Genomic DNA, 14457 nt, shown 5'->3' with positions numbered 1-14457 from the left:
AGAGATTTCCAGACAACGAAGACGTCATTGCCTCTGTAAGTGCTTATTTTGAGGAACTTACGAAAACGCACTTTTCTGAAGGATTAAAAAAACTTGAAAAGCAATTGACCAAGTGTATAGAGCTCCAAGGAGATTATGTTGAAAAATAAAAAAAACATTTACCCAAAAAAAATTGTTTTTATACTTCATTCTAAGGACTTATTGAACTACCCTCGTAATATAATCTTTTTGTTTAAAAATTCATATTTTTAAGTTGAAACTTCAACTCTCTGATTGGAAATTCTTGAATTTCATTTAAAAAGTCGTATTTTTTGGTAGTAATTTGATAATTTTGTTTGAAAAATTATCTTTTCTAGTTAAAAATTCAACTTTTTGGTTGACAATTCTTGAATTTTGTGAACAATTCGTCTTTTTCGGTAGAAAATTAATATTTTTGATTTATAAATTAATGTCTCGGTTTTCAAATTAAACTACTTAAAAAAAATCTTAGGACAGAGAGATTAATGCTTCTTTGTAATACTAGATTCAATATTTCATCTGGAAATTATCGTGTAACAATGAACACGTCACCTTGGTCACCAACGTCATCTTCCTTTCAGGGCGACACTGGGAGGCCTCTGCTCGTTTGTATCACACTTCTGCCATACTATCGCACTACGCAATTCTTATGGGTAGCTCTACGGGGATCAAAACCATCAAGAGCATACAATTATTCCTGCATTTTATATGGTTGACATGAATATCTACGCTTTAGTGCGCAGCAACTTTAGTGCGCTTTGAGTGTCGCCCAGTGGGACGAAATCGCGAAAAGCTGGTTAAAAATCAGGATTTTTTAAAAATTAGCTTTGAATGTTGCGATTACCTCAGGGAAAGTTATATACCTCGGAAAAGCGACATAGATTCCGTTTAAAAATGCAAATGTGGGGATGGTCAGGGATTCCAACCAGTTACCCCCAAATTAAGTCGGGGGCTAGTCGGGACTACTATTTAGTGTCCTTGACCAGTTCCGTCATGATGACCTAGTCGGGGGCTGGCCAGGTGACCCGAATTATCCAAGTCGGGGTCTAGTCGGTTACTAGTAGGGTCCGTACGATAACACGACTGTCCCAAAAAGATGTTTGTGTGTCCTTATGTAATCCTTATGTAAAAATATCTAATCCTTATGTAAAAATGAAACGAAATTCTAGTTAGGTAAAATATATGAGTCGTATGAGTCATAAAGTAATGTCGATTTTCTTCAGGAAAGTCGATTATAGTTTTTTAATCTAAATTAAAAATTAAATAAATGAAAACTACAATCACAAATTCAAATAATTTTTATTTTATAAAAAATACGATTCAAAATGTTTTTAATGACGATAATATTTTTAATGAGAAACCATTCGTAAGAACAAAACTGATTGTAATCTTAAAACAGCATCTTATTTTTCTATTTTGAATAGAACAACGTCTACAAAGTTCAAAAATCAATGTTTCACTTGGTTTTGTTAAATTTACTTGAAGTTTTACCAAATAAGTGTGCGATACAAATGCTTACCTGAAAATTCAATTTTTTTTCATTTTATTGAATAAAATAAGAATTTGATATTTTAGCGGTTTCCCAATTTTAACATTTTTATTTGAAACATAGAACTATAGCCATTTATGGGAAGTGTTTCTGATATAAAATGTTAAAACTTCTTAAGTGAAATAAAGTAAAAGTACGGACAAGTATTTTATACATAACGTATTAAAATTAAACATTCTTAATCAATGATTCTTGCCCCCTGCTATTTCAATATTATTTTTTTGGGCTGAGTCAAATTGAAATTGAGATTAGAAAAGATCGACACTACTACTCACAGTAGCGTTGATTAGCAGTAAATAGAGCGGAGAATTTAAAGTCCAAAAAGACCGTCTTAAAGTCTCTTTAAATTGATAATAAAAATGCTCTTCTGTATATTCTACAAGATTTAAATATTTAATTGTGTTTAACTTTTCTTTTCAAACATGTAAGCTGCATTTCATCTTACACTTTTTCTCTTATAAAAACGAAAAATTACAAGTTCAGGTTCTTGTAAAAATGTTTATTGAATGTGCCTTCATTAATTAAAAATAAGTAAATAATTGCGCTTTAGTACCGATTAACTCATTATATGTGACGTGCGCCTGAGAAAGGGGACTTACTCTGAAAAGAGAGATTTTGCAGGACGAGCGGTTGAAGTCGGCTCGATAGACCGGATTTTTATGAGAGAGGGAAGACCCTCGAAATCTTCCCTCTCTACTTACCACTACATTCTCACGGAAGGAAACAGGTCGTAGACGCGGCTCACGGACGGGGTATAGATGAGACGCGTAGATGGTGTGGCGAGTGGTGGAAAATGTTTAACGGAATCTCGAGCTCTCGAGCCAAAGCCCTATCACTCGGGTACCTAACAACTCAATTATTAGCAATAATAATGCTCGGGTATTTTTGCCGTTGGTTTAATTAAAAAGAGCAGCTCAAAAACAATCGAAACGTGTAAAAACCTTGGTTTCGATTTTTTTATAGTAAGCCCCATTTCTTCGGCGCACGTCACATATATATAAGACTTTCTCAGTAGCTTTAACATAAGAATAACCCGACTAGAGCTCGGCTGGAACCAGCCTAGGAATTTTAAAATAAAAATAGCCCAAACGCAGGATTCAGTTTTTTTTAAGTATCATGACTAGTCCCCGACCAGGCCTCGACTTGAAATGTACACCAAAAAGAAGCCAACTAGCCAGCGACCAGTCCCCCACTATGGGCATGTCTTAAAATGTTCTTCGACTACAGCCCGACTAGTTCCCAACTATTATTAAGGCCAAGAACGGATATTTCTACGCAGGAAGGGACCTAAATATTTCTAAAATGCACTTGGGCTTTCTTATAACGTGCGCTTCACGGACGCAGCGTTATGCGCTCTCCAAGTCGAAATAAATTGTTGTCGTTAAAATTGATGCATGTCTAGAGAAGTGAACCAATTCATACGTTTGAATATGAAATACTTTTCCTTGAAATTATTATGAACTTACGATAGCATTTTTTCATATTGTCAGCGAGTGGCCACCAAAATATTTCTTTAAATAAGTCACTCGAAACCTGTTCTAACACATATATGAAAATATAAAATATAAAATGTTTATAAAATGGGAGAAGTTTCTTTACCCAATGGTTTTTGGGGCCGCTGATTACGAATCCAATGTCAAAATTTCTAACAACAAAATGGCGGATCCAATATGGCGGACGAGTATGCTAATTAAATTTTGGATTTTTTCGAAAATTTGTATCAGGGAGTTTTCAAGGTCGCTGATTACGCAACTAATGTCAAAAACTTAAAAAAAACAAAGTGGCGGATCCAATATAATGATAATTTCGAAAAGTTATGCAGCATATTAGTTAGCCATGTTGAATCCGCCAATCTGTGATCTGGGTTTGGGACATCAGATTCGTAATGAGCCATCTTGAAAACCTCCTGATACCAGTTTTCAATAAAATAAAAAATTTATTTAACATGCTCATCCACCATATTGGATCCGCCATTTTGTTTTCGGGATTTTTGACATCGGATTCGTAATTAGCGACCTTGAAAACCTGTGAGTAACGAATCTTGACCCATTTTATAAATATTTTATACTTTTGGCCAGCTTTTCGCGATTTCATCCCACTGTCTGTAGTGAAGGATTTAACAGGAGAGATCGGTATGGACTTTAAATTAGATTAGTTTGCCAAGATTCATATGAAGCAATGACGAATTACTGGCGTCGATTCGCAAAATGTTTTTATATGTGGTTTAATGTGTCAGTACGCCAATATTAATTTCTCAAAGTCTGCTGCATTGAAACACATCGCACATTGGACATGAACAGAATTTAAAGGCTAGAAGGCCTTACTTTTAAGGTGAGCGCTACAAAAATAAGGTCGTGTAGAGTCCCCGTGTTTAGAGCTAGAGGCATACAATTTTTCAGCGTTATGTAATTGTAAAAACTTAGTACCTTAAATATTCAAGTGTACGATTTCATACTTTAGCATATTCACACAAAAAACTACAGGTTCACCGAAGTTGCGGCTCAAATAAAAGTTGGTATCATTCAGAACTTGAGCTCCAATAGATACCTTTAGAGAACCAAAAGGGTTCATTTAGAGCGCACCAAACGCGTCCACAGTAGGGCTAGTAAGTTAGGAATTAATTTACAGTTATCGACCATATGAATATGCCTTTATATTAACAACTTTTCTACATAACCTGCAAATGATAGTGACCAACTTAATATATCTACGATAATTGCGGTTATATTTCGTGATTTAACTAACTTCATTAAGTTATGTCCATCAGAGTTCGATTACATGTGTGCTTTTAGGTAAAAATTATGTTATTAATTACACCAAATGTCGAAGCGGGAAACGCGAAAAATAGGTTCCTTATAAATAGGCTCAATTGCAATTGGAATCATTTAGAACAAAAACTAAGGTATCATTTAGATCTTATTTATCGTTTTGGGTTCCTTTTCAACAAGCGGGGTTCATTTTTGTTGCAGCTTCTCTGGAACCAAAAAGGGGTTCTTATGAAAACCCCAGTTTTTTATCTGTTATAAATCGAATAGTTTGAAGATAAACATAAATGAAACGTGTAAAATTCAAATTATAATTTTCAGCACTTTATTTTATAATATTAAATTGAAAGCTTTCAATACTTAATAACTTTTGGTTAATTCCCGCGAAAAATTGGACATGCCCATATGTAATTGAGCGAAGGGAATAATAAAAAGTTTCTGTACAATCAATTAAGACCGTAAACAATTGTATGTTCTAATTAGTGTTGTTCAAAAACAGGTCATATTTAAATTTCTTTTGGTAGAATATCTCATTTGAGGAGGTTTACAAAAAAATAAACGTATTTTTGTTCGATTACACAATAATAAAGGGGGCCGCCAAGGCCTATCTATTGCCTCCATGACGGACCGATGGAAACGAAAGGAGCCTCTACAAAGTACCCTTAAAGACCCCACTGAGTCCGCCGTCGGTTCCTTCTTTAAAAACTTAAAAAAACGGCAAGATCAACTTTTAAATTGTTGAAATACGAATTCTACGTTAAAATTTCAATTAGAAACTCACGGAGTAATCGCAATACTTTATTTTGCAGCGTTAAATTTAAAAAGATCTCATTAAATTCTGCTGAAAGTGGCTTCAAGCGCATCCATAATAGCTCAAGTAGTATGTTGCGCGCGAATTTTAAACATAAAATTCTCTGTCACATCGCAGCGTTATTGTCTGAGGTTTCTAATGAGTATTTGATTTTTTAAACTTCTTAACGCTGCGAGAAAAAGTATTGCGATTATTCCGTGAGTTTCTGATGCAAAGTTTAACGTAGAATCCGAATTTCAACAATTTAAAAGTTTATCTTGCTGTTTTTGAGTTTTTAAAGAAGTAACCGAAGAGAGACTCAGTGGGGTCTTCAAGGGTACATTATAAAGGCTCCTTTCAATTCCTTCGGTCCACCAGGGATCTTAGGAATAACTTGAGAAAGTCTTAGTTTTCAATCATACGAGTGAAAATTACAGGGAAATAACAAAATAACTTCCCTGAATGTGATATATGCATTTATTTTGTTTATTTTACCACTCTAATCCTTTCGAGTATGCCCCAAACACCACTCTCTAAACGTGGTACAAGTGTATTACGGTATATTGGTCGTAAATATTATATTTGTGTAGGGGAGACCACCCTACAGTAGATAAGGAACCTACAGTAGATTAATTTTTTAAGATCACAATTAAAATTGTAATGTATTTTGTTTCAAATAATAATTATTTAAACGATTTTCATTACTTAAAGAATACTGTTTCACATTCTTAACGTAACTCTTTATAGAAATAAGGCAGACAAATAAGATTCTTTTGAAAACAAAATTTGACGGAACTTTGATATTTTTACCACTTATCCATAATTATTTAAACAGTCCTTATTTGTTTAAGCACTTTTTCAACAGAATATCCCAAATTTGCAGCTCTTGTTAGTAACGAGAAGACCCGAGTCGGAATTTAGACCCTACTTTAAAGTTGCAGCTCCTTATTAGAACCTGCTTTAACCTTATTTAAGCTTATAGCCCCTGCTTTAAACTCTTAACTCCTAGAGAATGAAACATTGGAGCCTACTTTAAGGCTGTAACACTTCTCTGAAGCTACATTGAATCTTTAGAGCCTACGTTTTTATAACTCAAGACCCTACTTTGACGCTGTTTAACGTCCCCTTAAATCATGACCCTACATTGAAACTTTTGAGCCTACAATATTCGAACTTCATGAAAATAAAGTAAAAACTATTTTTTACTTAGGTTAATTGAACCTATTGGTCATTTTAATGACTGAATGCACACTTAGTTAACAAAAATATTTAATTCAAGATTTAACCTAATTGTCATTGATTATTTATGTATAAATCAATGCTTCTTTGCAATGCTTAATCACAGAAAAATATTTTCTCCTAACTGAAAATGCTGAAAATTTGTATGAGAATGATATTCATCATGGAATATTACAAAATATTGTTAACTAATAAGTAATTATAAACATTTTTATCAATAATTAATAAAAGTTTGTGTATTAAACAGTCATGTATGTGATTGAGAATCAGAACAAATTATAAGAATAACATATTTTCTATCGCTAACAGCAAATATTATGTATGAAATAAAAAATTTGAAAAATATATTGAAATATATATTTAATAATTATAATTAGATTCACAGATTGTCTTTAGATTTTTAACTTATGAATATTATATTGAATCATGAACAAAATATCAATATTTTTCAGTATAATTGGATTAATTTTGATACTAAACGACTTTTAAAAAAATATTTGCTTAATAAAGAGACGAAAAGATATTTTTATTGAAATCAGAAAGTTTGATATTGTATTCATTTAAGTAATAAATCGTTTCAAATATTTAACGATATAGAAAGTTAAAAAAAGTAATTATTTAATTAATTGTCTTGGACATAAAAAGATTTTGGACCTTGAATCATAATGGACCAGTGCTAATGACTTTTATCGAAGACATCCTAACGCGTTCCATTAGGTGAATCGGTTAGGGCGTTAGGCGTTTGGTAAATACTCAGAGAGCGTGTGTGCGATGTCGGGTTCGTTTCTTAGCACTTGCGGATTTTTCAGTGCACTATGCTTTAGCGTCATAATCAAAAATTCTATTAATAGCAGACCTTACTTCGACGCTAAATGTGTAAAAACGGACGATTTCGGACACTTTTAGCATCAAAGTCGGGTCTAAATTACATTGAAATCGCTGCTTACTTATAACTTACTTTACAGCTTCCAGCTTCAAAGTAGGGCCTAAATGTCGACTCGGGGTAACTGTTTAAATTGAAGAGTAGCAGGATTGATTTATTTTTTATTCTTTCGATAATTTTTCTCTAATGAAATGTAATTATTGTAAGGTGTCGGTCCGTCCATCCATCTGTCGTTCCATCGTAGTTTTTTTCCAACAAGTATAATTTATAGGAGGTGGAAGTAGGTAAAGCAGGAGAGGGAAAGTTTGCGATGCTAAAAATAATGTCAGAAAATAATTTTTTTTAAATTTCTTTCATTATTTTTTTTCATAAAATTCAAAAAGAGTAGTATATTGTATAACGAGACAGCCATATCCCTTTTGACAGCCTCAAAAGCCGATTTTGTTAGTATAAGGCGATCAACACGTGCGCGAAGCGCGTGTACAGCCGAGTGCTAAAAACAGCGGACGAGACTGTCAAAGGGTTACAGTCCAGTGACACACGGTGTTTTATGCAAAAGAGGCAATACCGAATTAAAGAGGCGAAAACCTTCCGACATTACATACATTTTTGTAAATAACATTTTTTTGGTGCAAAAATTTTTCTTTCAAAATTAAAAAATATTTGGTTTTAAGATTTTGTTAAGATTTTATTTCTATTTATTTGTACTAACAACGAAAAATTATTAAAATAATCATGAATAAGTTGAAACTATCGAAACACAGAGATATCGTTTATCTGAAATTGTATAAAAATGCTTGAGAACCACAATTTTCCGACTTCAGATAAATAATATTCCTTGTATTTATGTACTGTGCCGTTACAAAACTTGAAACAAATGGAAATTATTTAAGCAATTACGGGTTGCTTTCAAAAATACCAGATATAGCAGAATTATCTGGAGCTTTGTAATATATTTGCAAAAGGTTGCATTTGTCTGCCTTATTCCAGTCAAATGTTATAGTTATACAATAAAAGGTTGTATAAACAGTTATCAATGAATTTGAATTCCATAGAGCGTCCTAATTTTTTCTAATGCCAAAATTCGATGAAAATGACGTGGATTCCGATCATGGCATTTTTTTTACCTAGCTAGTCGCTATGTTATGAAATATTACGATCTCATCAAGAGGCATTTAACAGTTATATTTTTTATTGGAAAATAAAATCGAACATTTATAACCTTTGATATGTGACTATAACTAACCGGCTAAGACTGTGGCTATGATACTAGTTAAACGTTGATCTCGTAATATAATACTGTCTAAAATGATTAATTGTTTGATGATAACAGTTTTTTCCTATTTATCAGATTTCTCATGATATCCAAATCGCTTGCGCTGGCGCAGATAGGGAATTTTAACTAATGAATCCGAAAATTATCTTGAATTTTTCACATGTAATGCAGCCATAGATCGATCTTTCAAAATTCAGGGACTTTTTAATTTAAACTGGATGCAATGAAATAGAATCCGCCTGCAAAATTTGGCCATCGCGTCCAATTTTTAGTTTAATAGGGTTTAAAACCCCTAAGAATTGCGTTTTTAACCATTTATTTTATAAATAATAGCAAATAAACGCAATTTTCTAGATACTTTCAAGAGGTCTTTATATTATAGCTTGATTATTTTGTCTTTTGATATCAAATCATAAACATGAACATCAGCTTCGTAGGAACCACCTTCAGGGGTAGTTTGTGAAGCTTTGTGTTATTTTTAGATCAAATTTATGAAATTCTATTACGTAAAATGCTCGTGGATGTGTGAAAAAGATATCAATTGAACCCACTTATTTGAAACGACCATTGGAATAGTGATCACTAAATCTAAATCAGCGATTAGTATACCGTTAATTCAATTCAGCTGGCAAATAAGCAAAACTTATCAGTTAATCAGTGAAATTTAATTGATTTAGAGAGTGCGTGATAGAATTTCATGACATTGACTTAGAAATCCGGTTGGCTGCCTGCGGGCGGATTCGCTTAAAATAATCCTATGTAAAACATTGGAATTAAACTTATTTCTATATCGCGTCATTTAATTTTAATCGGCTCAATTAAGTTCAGGCAAATTTTTATTGAGGTGCATAGAGTAAAGTATAATTTGAAATAATTTTATGATTGAAAAAGAAACATGAAAGTAAATATACAATTCCTTGCACGATAAACTTTTTCAACTGGGCTGGGAACGTTTCATCCCCTTTACTTTTGTAAATACTATTCAAATATAAAATGTACATACAGGAGCAGTTTTCAATTTACTGAAAAGCTCATATTGATGAAAAGTGCCCGCCCGGCTAATAAAACAATATTTTACTTGCAAAGAACTTTCTATTTACTTTTAATGTTTACTTTACTATAAGTGTTTTATATCTTTTTCGGTTATACTTATATTGAGTAAAAACTTTCTTAACCTTAAATGTGATGATTTCTTACTGAACGAACAATTTATAAATATTATTTTGATAACTTAATTTAAATATATTTTCTAAATTTAATAGAATTTAGACTTAATTAAAAATAATTTTCAATTTTAAATTAAGAATAAAAATCGCGCTGCTCTGAAACAAAAAGGAAATTATTTTTTGGAAAATTCAACCACCATTTCAGTTATTAGTGTAATTGAAAATCCTTTCACTTTTCTTCAAAATTCAATCACGTGTTACTGAAAATTCTAATAAATACTAAATCTGGATTGCTGCACATAATATCGCCCTTTATTATTTTTTTTAATTTGCAAAAAAACGCCTTCTATGACCATGTTCGATTTGAAATTTCCGTAGCCATCTATTTGTGAACCGTGATGTACGCTTTGTGAAGCGCTCCACTTGGGGTGATTGCCAGAGAGATTGATAACGACCGTATCGGATCGATGATGAGGGACGAGTATATTGTTTGAATATGCATCCTACGAATTCTTGATTACCACAAGATCTATCCCTTTTCCCGCATAGCCTTCACTTACTATTACCATTTAAATTCCTTATCATCAGCAGTGTAACGAGACTACACTGAGAAAAAAACATGAATTTGTAGCGTACGGGCATTAATGGTTCATGTCCGAAAGAACAGGTTGGAGCTAAACATTACTCCGTCTTTGCTGAACATGAACCATTCGGGTCGAGGACGTATGCACTAATGTTTTTGACATTAATAAAACGCAGAGGAGTCAGCGCTTCATAGCTAGCAGTCACTCCTCTCCAGCAGAGGAGCGACTATGCGTCGCGCAAATGAGCAGGATACATTCAAAAAGTTACCTATTACAAAATGCGGTTATCTCGAAAATTAATCTATAATAATTGTGAATACATTTGATAATTGAAGTTAGGCACGATATATCTACAAAAAGAATTACTCTTGCGGTATGAATGTTACACAGGCATGTGATATCCGGCCATTTTTTCCAATGGTTTAAGGAACCGAAAATTAAAATAGCGATTATCAGGGTACCGAAATTTATTTTAGGGAAAACAAATTTGCCGAATAATTAATTGATTAATTGATTAACATATTTTTCCGAAAGTCTATTTTACTGAAAGTCAAATTTCAGAAGGCCTAATTTTCTTAAGGTTCAGTTTACCGAAAAATCAGTTTAGCAAGAGGTGAGTTATCAGAAAATCATTTAACCGACGGTTCAAATATCCGTAAATTAATTTTTTTTATTTACACTCAGATAGACGTTTAATAAAAAACAAAACATGTATAGTGCTTACTCAAGTTGATTGAAGGGAAAAAAACAGTGACAATTCAACAAAATGAGTGACAAAAACCTTATAGAGTCACTCATTTTGTTAAATTTTCACTGTTTTTATCCCTTCAATCAACTTCATTACGCATTATACATGTTTCATAGGTCATTAAACATTTAATTGAATGTAAATAAACAATTAAAAAATTTTCGGATATTTGAACTTTCGGTTCAATTATTTTCGGAAGTCACCTCTCGCTGAATTGATTTTTCGTTAAACTGGACCTACGCAAAATTAGGCCTTCTGAAACTTGAACTTGTAGTAAAATGGACTTTCGGAAAACTGAATCTAAGCAAAAACTATTTTCGAATAATTGGACATTTATTAAAATAATTTTCGGTCAATTAATCATTCCTTAAAATGGGTTTCGGTCAATTAATCATTCGGTAAATTAGTTCTCTTTAAAATAAATTTTTTTTCCTAATATTCGCTATTTTGACTGTCGGTCACTTGAACCATCGAAAAAATGACCGGCTGTCCAGTCATTTATGGAACCGAGTCTCGATCATCTGGGGTACGAAGTGCCGGTAACTTTAGGTACGGAGTACCTTGACAGCTTTGCTAATCGTTCATTTTAGAAGGTGCTTCGTTCGCACTTTGCAAAATTGATTCGAGCTGAGTAACTACGTTCCTACCTACGGTTTTCCAGATAATGCAAATATCCAGATAAGAGATAAGGTGCCTTAGCTCACTTGTCGCGTAGGGCATGAAAAAAAATCTCAGTTACGATTAATTAATTTGAAGAGTTAGTGTGTAACAATATTGTGTAACCTGTTTCTAAGTTGTCTTATTTCGTAAACAAATAAATTTCAAATATTAAGGGGGTTGGTTCAATCCGACTTTGAAAATCAAAAAATTTGTTGAGGAAATGATTTTTTCCCCGACAAATATGAATTTTGCGAAAGATATAAATCAGCGGGTAGCAGACGGCAGCATTTGAACAGTTGGAATCGTTTGCTAATTTATTTTTTTACTCACAATTCTGACATAATAGACGAATTCTAGAGCCCTAACGATTTTCCAAAGGGCCAGGTCTTGAACTGTTGTAAATCATATTAGCCAAGGGTGCAGAACCTCTACCGGTTCGCGCTCATGGACTCCCATCATGCTCCGCTGGTCCAGGGGAAAAGAGCCTCGCTGGTAACCACGTAGCCGTGGGTTCGAATGTTCTTCTCAACTTTTTTTTGCAGCATTGTGAACATGTCAAATAATAATTTTTAATGCTTCCTCGGCGAACAAATTATTTTTTTGAAAAATATTTCTGGGAAATAAATATCATGCAAACACTTTTCGAATAATTTATTTGTATAATCGTAATTTTTTTACATTTTCGCGGGTGATATTCGTCTTAGATTATCACGTAGCGAAGTGATGCACTGTTCACTGCAGCGATGAAAGAAATAAGAAAAAGCCAAAGATCAGACAGTTTTCAATTAGGAAATAAAAACAAAAAATGTGAATACAATTTCCTACAAAATATTGAAATGGAATTTTTTTACAGATAACATCTGCAAACGCACAAATTTGATAGATCAACCAATTTATGATTGTATATAAATTTGTAAATTTACCCAGTTTGAAATCATAACTGGATTATAAATGAAGAATCTATCAAGTTACCCAGGAATAAACTTAAAAATTACAAATATAGAATTCGCAAAATTTAGAAAGTAGGTCCTCTGCAAATTTATTCATAAATCGGAAGTTTATCAAGTGACCCAAGAACTTTTCTGTATTTTTCAGAAATGTCCATATAGATAATTATTCCGAAATAACAAAACTGGCGAATATTGATTTTTCTTCATAAATTATAAATTTATCAAGTTACCCAGCACTAAATTTCAAAACTATCAAATTTCAAAATTTGGCTTTATGCAAATTTATTTATAAAATCGCAAGTTTATCAAGTCGCCGACTATAAATTTCGACATTACAGCAAATTTTACAAACTAATACATTCTTAATTTATATTTAAGAATTGTAAATCTGGAAAAATGTTTAACATCAAAATTTCAAATCGGGGGACTTAATAAACTTCCGATTTATAAATAAATTTGCAGATGGCTTACTTTCCTAATTTTACGAACTCGGAATTTGTAATTTTGACATTTATTCCTGGGTAACTTGATAAATTTATAATCTATAATCCAGTTATGATTTCAAACTGGGTAAATTTACAAATTTACGTACAATCATAAATTGGTTTATCTATCAAATTTGTGCGTTTGCAAACGTTATCTGCAAAAAATTCCATTTCAATATTTTGTAGGAAATTGTATTCACATTTTTTGTTTTTATTTCCCAATTGAAAACTGTCTAATCTCTAGCTGATTCTCATTTATTTCGTCGCTGCAGTGAACAGTGCATCACTTAGCTACGTGATAATATATGACGACTATCACCCGCATTAGCACCGGGGAAACATTAAAAATTATTATTTGACATGTTTATAATACTGAAAAAAAAGTTGAGAAAACATTTAAACCCACGGCTACGTGGTTACCAGCCAGGCTCTTTTCCCTTGGACCAGCAGAGCTTGATGGGAGTCCATACGCGCGAACCGGTAGAGGTTCTGCACCCTTGGCTAATATGATTTACAAACGCTCATATTCCTTACAAGGGACCAAAAAATCCGAGAAACGTGTCTCATTATTTTTGAAGTAATATTCATTGATAATAGTCTCATCAAAAAGTCAATGTCGCACAAGAGGTTTTCCCCTTCGAGAATTGTAGTCTTTACCCACGGTCGATAATAAAGGCCGCCCCGATACCGCCATAACGCGTGTAGTGTGAAGGTAACAGCCTGCACTTTTCTTTCTGTCGTTCGCAAATTCATCAGAAAAATTATATCTGGGATCAGTGCCGTACTTATCAAAATAAAAAATCAAAGTCGATTGAACCAACACCCTTAAAACTCATCTTATCTCCGATTAATATGAAACTTTTGTGACCAATTACAGCATAGCCTTCTCGCTTCTGCACAAGAAATTTTAAAGGGGTAATGGTTGGACTAGCATTATTTCCGTAACCAGACACGGGGGTGAAAAAGCACCCATGTAACTGGTCACAGAAACAATTTTGGTTAAACCTTAATTCCTTTGCAACTTCTCGTGGAGGGTAAAAAGAGCTGGTCTTACCTCTACCCCTTTCTAATGTCTCGTGGTGGGGGAGGCTCCCTTGTGACTGGTCATATAAATAATGTTAGGCAAGTCCCTAGCCCTTTTCAACATCTCCTGGGAGAAAGGCTTCCCTGTGACTAGTTACGGAACTAATGATCGTAAAACCCCTAAAACTGGGAAAGCACCCCTGTCACCGGGCTTAGAAATTATGCTTGTCAAGCCCCTTCTCCTTTCCAACGTTTCGTGAGAGACGGAAAGGATCCTCTGTGATTGGTCACAGAAATAATGTCAGTAAAATTCCTACCCCT

This window comes from Belonocnema kinseyi, chromosome 1 (assembly GCF_010883055.1).
Source record: "Belonocnema kinseyi isolate 2016_QV_RU_SX_M_011 chromosome 1, B_treatae_v1, whole genome shotgun sequence".
NCBI classification, from domain to species: domain Eukaryota; kingdom Metazoa; phylum Arthropoda; class Insecta; order Hymenoptera; family Cynipidae; genus Belonocnema; species Belonocnema kinseyi.
This window is presented reverse-complemented; position numbering follows the sequence as displayed.